Consider the following 8,599-nt stretch of genomic DNA (forward strand, 5'->3'; position numbering starts at 1 on the left):
GCAATGCATTGCAAAATTAGGAAAATAATCCAAAGGCAGACGACTCACCAGTCCTGGGAACGATCCTCTTAGTTTGATTCTTACAGGTTCTTGTTCAGTGACCCTCCTTCTCCCCGGTGACCTAGTTCATGTCCGGAGGTGTCACCATAACGATGGAGCAATCTTCAGACTTCCCTCTCTAGGAAAACCAGTTTAGCAGAGATCTGTGGTTACATCCAGGAGCACCAGCTAAATCCTCCCCCAAACATTTCACCTCCTGCCTCTGTTGTCCTTCAGCCCCTCCCCCACTTCACACCTGAGTCAACCTGGCTGCAGCAGGTCAGCTGACCAGGCAGACTGCAGTTAAACAGACAATACCTCACAAAACAACGTACAGCAGCACTAGGATAGGGAGGACGAGGGCAAGGGTGTCAAACTCAAGGCCCAGGGGCCAAATCCGGCCTGTGGTACAGTCATACCCGGTCCGCAAGATAATCCACTACATCCGGCCCTAAAATATGAGGTCTACAGATTTCCTCCAGTATAAAGAAGTAAACTTAACCATAAAGATATCAAATATCCTTAAGTCATAAAAATGTGCAAAAAAACAAAAGAGGAAAAATAACTAGATCAACATAAATGAAAACAAATTAATTTGTGTTTTTTTTATTTCATATTTTCAATTTTGCATTTTACAATGATGACTTGTTATTTGGACTTTAATTTAATATTTTGACCATTTTCAATTTATTATTTTCACTATTTGTCTCATATTTTGACCTTTTCAATTTATGATTTTGACTTTTTATCTAATATTTCAAACTGCCAATTTATTATTTTCACTTTTATATCAAATTTTGATGTTTTATTGATTATTTTTATTTTTTATCAAATATTTTGACCATTTCTATTGATGATTTTGAGGATTTATCTCATATTTTAAACTGTCAATTTATTATTTTTACTTTTAAAATCAAATTCTGACCTTTTCAATTGACTATTGTCACTTTCTACCTAATATTTTGACCTTTTCAATTGATTATTTCGACCTTGATATCATATTTTGACCTTCCAGGTGCACCATTTTCAATCTTAAGCCATATTTTTGCTTTAAAAACATGATTGCGACTTTATTATTTATATATTTGCCTATTAAGGACATTATTTTAACATCTAATTTCATGTTTGACTTTTTTCCTCAGACTTTGAGCCTTTTAACTGATCATTTTGACTTCTTAAATCTCAAAATCATTTATCATCATTGCTAACTTTTCCCCATAATTTATTACTGGTGAAAAATGAGGTTGACAGTTAAATGTGGACCCTGTAAGGCCCTCAGGTCAGACCTTAAATTAGAACTCAGCACCTTCCGTGATTTAGCCTGACACCCCTGCTTTAGAGAGTCTCGCTCCACTCTTTGGGGTCCGATATTTATGCCTGGTACCCCAACAAAGGGGTGCCAAAAACGTAGAATGTCGTAGTGGCTCGTTTGCTGTTTCCATCACATTTACTTCTCTGTGGTGGTGGTCAGCATGTGGTAGGTCATCCCTGCAGAGAAGACAACCACCCACACCAGCTCAGCAAAGCTACCAGGTTCCTTTAAGTCCACCCACTGTTGGCTTCGACCAGTTTATCTCCTGTACCTCATGGATTTAAATAGGCAGCTACCTGAGCATTTGGCAGGATCTGGCAGGAAGTTGTGCCTCTTTCTGTAAAAACAAAACCCCTGCTATTAATCTTTGCCTTGTGGGTCTCATGTGTGGACTCAGTGTGAGCGCTGCTTTGCCGTCGGCTAATTCAAAGTGTCAAGTGATGAGTCAAAACATTTGGATTGTACTCGGAGGCAGAAACATTTGGATTTTGGACATGAAAAAAACAGACTGCTTTAAGAAAAGAGAAATAAGAATTTCTATTGTAGTCAAAGTTTGAATGCCAAACAGGCAGTTCTTTTCTCTCTGCAGTGCTTCATATTCACTTCCATGAATGCAGCTGTTTACCTTTGAACAAAATGGATTTTCCCAACAGCTACAGCACATTTCTTCAAAGTGATGCCTCCTCTGTTTGAACAGTCGCATAGGCTCCAACATTCATTCAGTTCAACAGCCCCATTTTAGTTTTAAATGAGAGGGAATCACACTTTAACATCTTCACATAAGCAGAAATTTTCCAACACATTCAGACAGGCGTGTTTATCAGACGGTCTGCAGCGTTCCCACACATCCACTGCATCAATGCTCTCTTTTATAGCTGTTTGGAAGTCCTGCAAATGTAACACATCAGTTCTAAATGAGGCATTTTGTCACATCTGAATGAGAAGCAGCACTGAAGGAGAGGTTTGATCATCACAGTAATTGACACGTTGCTGCAAAATAAACAACAAACATCTTCCATGTTGGATATAATGAGCCCAGATTGACTGGAACGCGTGCAATCCAACACATTTTCTTTACAGCCAGGTTCAAGTCGTCAATAATATCGGCTGTTTTATGACACAGTGGCGCTCATTAAACACCAGAAAACAACAGAGACGCAGCAGAACTGGTTTCAGACTCTTTAAAATGTCTGTAAACACTGCTGGGTCTTTAAAGATGGCGGTCTTTGGAAACATGGTGATGGACTCATCACATCAGTTACATTAAACCTATAAGATAGTGTGATGGAGGACTGGTGGTCCTGCCTGTGTACTCTGAAAACTAGAAACCTACTCTCCACTCACCGTTGGAACAAACCTGTTAAATTGTTCATTATTTATCTGAGAGACTGGAAAATCTTTTTATTGAGGGCAAGGCCCTCATCAATTCACAATGTAGACTTCAAAAGAGGGAGAAATCCATTAAATTGCTTCTATATAGGGGGAAGAGGATTTGTCAGTGGTTTTTGACTTTTCTTAGCAGAGAAACTCTCAACTAAAGAATTTAACCAGCCGTCTTATAAATGTTTGAGTGGTTACAAAGAGGACAAACCTAGGGAAATACCAATGAATTTAACAAGTAGTAAGTGTGGCATTGATCCGTCCAGGTCTCAGTCTCGAAACACTGACTATTATTGATGTGTCTGAGCACTTTGTTCATTTACCTGACAACAGTGGATTGAATGCCTTTAAATGGTTAAAGAAACCCATGTGATCAGCAGAAATGATGGCAGGCAGCCTGAGGAGGAACATGAGAGCTGTCGGTAAAGTCAATAAAAAGATCGGTGAAGGAGGCGGGGTCAACGAGGACGTTAATGACTGAAGTAATGGATTATTGTCACACAAGTTCCTCTTCAGCTTTATTTAGTGTCACTTCCAGTCGACTTTATCTTTGATTTGAACTGAAAGCAGGGGTAAATTTGGCAGCCTTTGTTTGGTCTAAGGTCGTTTTAACACATGATAGTTCAGGGCACATATATGTCCATGAATCAATCAATCAATCAATCAATCAATCTATCAATCTGTCTATCTATCTATCTATCTATCTATCTATCTATCTATCTATCTATCTATCTATCTATCGTGGTGTGAAAAAGTATTTGCCCCCTTTCTAATTCCTGAGTTTTAGCATATTTATCACACTTAAATGTTTCCGATCATCAAACCAATTTTTATATTTCACAGAGACAGCCCAAGTAAATAGAAAATGCAGTGTTTGAATGATTATCTAATTTTTAAAGGGGGGGTGGGGGGGGGATCCAAAGCTATCCAACCAGGAAATGGATCTGCCAGATAATACACTGACCCCCACCAGTCCTGGGAAGATTCAACACTGTTCACAGTTTTCTCCATTTGTGGATAATGGCTCTCCCCATGGTTGGCTGGAGTCCCTTTGTAACCCTTTCCCTTAAATTTCCTCAGATGGTCCATGATGTGTTGGAGATGTTTTAGCCTACTAGTTTATTACAACTTTTTCATGAGGCCAGGTAGTTGTGGATGATATTTAAAACTGGATCTTGTATTAACTCAGGTTCTCTTTGTCTAATATTAATATTTGACTGATGCTCTCAAACATTTAAGCATGACAAATATGCAACAGCACATTACGTCTTGTCTGTACAGGAAGTGGGGCCCCTGCTCCTTCTACCAGGTTTACTTCACTAAAGAGTATTTTTATCCAAATGGAGGGTCTAAAGATGGTACGTGTCACATGCTGTGCAGATTGAAAACCCCTTGAGGCAAAGTTGTCACATTGGGTTGCAAAAATAAAACTGACTTGACTTTGTATACCACCCATCTGACGGATGTTTGAGTACCTCATGCTGGTAACAGCTTCAGCCAAATTATTCCTGACACCATTTCTCCTGAATTCCAACCTTACTGGGATGCTTTAATAGGCACGTTTCTACCCAGCATGAATGAAGACATCTGACAGGTCAAACTGGGACACAGTGATGTCCCTGTAAAGAGCTGTCAGTCTTCAACACCAGTTTGTCTTCCAGAGAGAGGAGCAGAGTGAGTCTGCCAAGAAAACAATGTGTCACACCATCTGTAATCATTCTGTCAGGAACTGGGAAGGTGCCTGCCGCCATCCACGACTCAAACACAAAGACACAGTGAAGGAACATGCCTCAAACTGTCCTGAACATATGTGGTTTCAGAGCACCTTTCACAGGGTCTATAGTAAAAACTCAATACCCTTCTTTTTTCATGCAACTATCAACTTTTAGTCATTTCCACTTTTTAAAGAAACTCACATTTTTCCTAAACATATCATCATGTCTTTATGAAGTGAACCATTGCTATTACACAAAGCCCTCCCTGCATGCAACCCCTGCAGACAAATAATAAATCTATAACTACTTAGATTATGGGATTGGTCCAGTCCTTTTCAGACCAGGAATGAGTTTATCAATGTGGACCTTTGCAAGATAGATCGACCTGATGACGGACATGAATCCTGACGATCCATCTGCTTTACAAGGTTGATAATGTATGATTTATATGGTGTTTTACACACATATGAATTAAATTTGTGTTGGTAGTTAGAGAAAAAGCACAAAAAGTAAATTTATATTTAACACACTGCTAATAGTTGTCGTTTAACTCAGTATCAATGGAAAATAACATGGGGCGTAATATGGGGCACAAGAACTGTGGCAGGGTCGCTGATGGAAAACCAGGAGTAAGATCCAACAATCCCCCCAGGAGACAGCATAAGCTTAATACGGGATCCAGATGAACCAGCGTGGACCTTCAGAGGGAAATCTGGCATAGGCTTGGTATCAAAGGGGGAACCAGGAGGCTGAAGCCCTGAGGCACAGGGAGGCTGAAGCTCTGAGGTACAGGGAGGCTGAAGCTCTGAGGTACAGGGAGGCTGAAGCTCTGAGGTACAGGGAGGCTGAAGCTCTGAGGTACAAGGAGGCTGAAGCTCTGAGGCACAGGGAGGCTGAAGCTCTGAGGTACAAGGAGGCTGAAGCTCTGAGGCACAGGGAATCTGAAGCTCTGAGGCACAAGGAGGCTGAAGCTCTGAGGTACAGGGAATCTGAAGCTCTGAGGTACAGGGAGGCTGAAGCTCTGAGGTACAGGGAGGCTGAAGCTCTGAGGTACAAGGAGGCTGAAGCTCTGAGGTACAGGGAATCTGAAGCTCTGAGGCACAAGGAGGCTGAAGCTCTGAGGTACAGGGAGGCTGAAGCTCTGAGGTACAAGGAGGCTGAAGCTCTGAGGTACAGGGAATCTGAAGCTCTGAGGCACAAGGAGGCTGAAGCTCTGTACAGGAAGACTTGAGGCTTGGTTGGTCAGTTGGCTGCTGGGGCTGAGACTTTGGCTCGTGCTTTAGTCGGGGCAGAGTCTGGGCTTGTGCACTGACTGTGGCTCAATTCTACCTGTACCTTGGGGCCTCAGCAGGCTGGCTCAAGATTTGGAGTGCTGATCGGCCAGTTTTAGGACGCTGGTCATCTAAGACTCACAGGGTCTGGTCTGTGAAGACTTGAAAAAAAAAACAAAAAAACGTCTGAACTGAAAAAAATCTATCACCAGGTTAGGAGAAAGTCTTTCAATCATGTTTTGGAACCAAACTTTGTCTTTGCCAATGGATGTGCCTTTCTGGCTTTCTCAGAAGGAGTCCTGACTTTACATCAGACATGCATGCTTATACTAACACCAGGAGACAAAAACATCCAAAAGATTAAAAGTCTGTCATTTCAAGGAATAATCCTCCTTTCTACAAGGTCGTAACTCTCATGTTTTTTTAAAATTTGGTCTGAAAAGAGATCAAAATACAGGAGCACATACAAAAAAATCAAATAATTGGCCTTAGGCGTTGGCAGCGGTTCGACACAAACAGCTTTAAAATCACTGAACAGTGACAACATGAAGTCTGAGGGGAAACAAACAAACATCGGCTGGCTGGCTGACCCTCAGCTCAGTCCCAGGCAAGTAAATTGGACAAATACAGAAACACAAACCTGCGAACAGAAAAGATGAGGAGAAAAAACTGTTCAGAGATAAAAGACAAAGAGACAAAGTGAAAATGAAACATAAAGTCACATCATTAACAGAGTGAGCTGAATAACAAGAAGACGCTCGTGTTCCATTAATGAGACGCCTACTTATGATGTCGGCGTATCGCCACTAAACAGGGAACGTGCAGTTATTTATCTGTTCACTAACTCACAGCGGGACGTCTGATCTCTGTCGGGGTCCTTTATCACCTGTCAGTGGGAAGCCTTTAAATGCTATGCTAATGTGAGACTGTATTTCCAGCTCTGATTCTTCTGGAAAGGGTTCAGCTGTTTTTGGATGAATTGGAGCTCTCTGGAGAAAAAGGTCATGGATGCTTTTAAGAGAGAAACAATGATGGAAAAGCATTTTTTTTTCAAACAGGAATTAGAGTTTGTCAGCTTTTCTAAAGATCTGGGAACTCTTGGTGTGATGATTTAAATGAGGGGTCATCAAGTACATTTGCACGAGGGCCAAATTTAGTCTCGGCAGAAACTCTGGGGCCAGACTTTCAAATAGACAAAAATTAGATCAATGTTTTGGTCTGATTAACATATTACTGTGCAGCAGGCCACAAGAAGACAGGCCTGCCCACATAGCACCAGTATTAACTCATTTTTGACACTTTTAACCCTTTATGATACATTTTTGCCTCTTTAACCAGTTTTATGACATTCTTTAACACCTTTAAAACCTCCTTTCCTGCATGTTTAATCCCCTTTGTGTCACTCTTTTATCAATTTTTGCCACTTTCTAATTCCTTTACATTACTTTTTTTGCCACTTTTCACCCATTTTGCCACTTTTTAACCTCTTTTTTTGCAACTTTCTTGCTAATCATTGCCCCTGTGTGCCTCTCTTTAACACCTCTTCACTACTGCTGTATTTCTGCCCCTTTTTTGATAGTTTAACCAAATTTTTGCCATTCTTTTACCCAATTTAAACCACTTTTCCTGCATTTTTTATCTGCTTTGTGCCAGTTTTTTATTAATTTTTGCCACTTTTCTTATATTTTTGCCACTTTTTATCCCATTTAAATTACTTTCTTGCATTTTTTTGCCACTTTTGACCCACTTACGATACTTCTTTTCCGTCTTTTACCTTTTTTTTTTGGCAACAATTCAACCTCTTTTCACTACATTTCCTGTCAATTTTTTGTCCCTTTGTGCCACTCTACAACCCATTTTGCCACTAATCACCTATTTTTTGCCACTCTTTAACCCCATTTCACCACTTTATCTGTCCAGTTTTGCAACATTTCTGTCAACTTTAACTTTATTTAAATTTCTTTTTTACTAATAATGGCTGGCAAGTAAAATTCTATAAAGAACGATCAAATGTTAAGTCATTCTTAAACTATTTCAATATTAATCATTTTTTGGGGTGGATTTAACAAGCCAACATCTTCTTTTCCTCTTTTTATGAATGTCATGACCTTCTGGGGGCCGTACCAAAAGCTTTGGGGGGCCTGATATGGCCCCTGGGCCTCCAGTTGATGATCATTGATTTAAAAGTTTATTTTAAAACACCATAGTCACTGTGAGAGTCTAAAGCTCCTTATTATTGTGCTGTCTACAGTAGCTGGGTTTCCATTACACTTGGAAATGCGCAAAATCGAAATAGCGCAATAAAAAACTGGTAATGGAAACACCTGAATTTTTAAATAACCCTAAAATATCACTAAAAAGTTTTTATGCTTTCATGAGGAGGTTTTTCAGGTGTTTTGATATAGAAATACATCGCAAAAGTGCAATGGAAACACTTTTTCCGCATTCACAAGTCACAGGACATGACGTACGGTGTCACGTGATCAGCGACTCCGAGACAAAATGGCGCGGTACGTGTGGACAGAAGAAGAGACGAGACTTTTCTTAACATCATACTTCTACCCTTATGAGTGGCTTTTACCATATATACGGACTTTACCTCTGAACTATCATCCGTTGCCTTCGTCTTTTCTTCAAAATTATCAAGGCAACCGCCGTAGATGTAACCAAAACTGTACCAACACGCAACAGGTTTTGAGCGTCAAGCTTCCCTGCAGCGGATTCACGAGAGGTGAGATTTTACGAGAATTGCAAGGCCTATGCCCAAAACTCCCTTCAGTGAAAAAGCATTCAAAGCGCATTTGTACTTAATCGAAATTTAAGGAATATCGCTTTTATTTTGCGAAAAACTGTACTGGAAACCCAGCTGTTCACTCCTTCAC

Source organism: Cheilinus undulatus, linkage group 22 (genome assembly GCF_018320785.1).
Source record: "Cheilinus undulatus linkage group 22, ASM1832078v1, whole genome shotgun sequence".
In the NCBI taxonomy this organism is placed as follows: domain Eukaryota; kingdom Metazoa; phylum Chordata; class Actinopteri; order Labriformes; family Labridae; genus Cheilinus; species Cheilinus undulatus.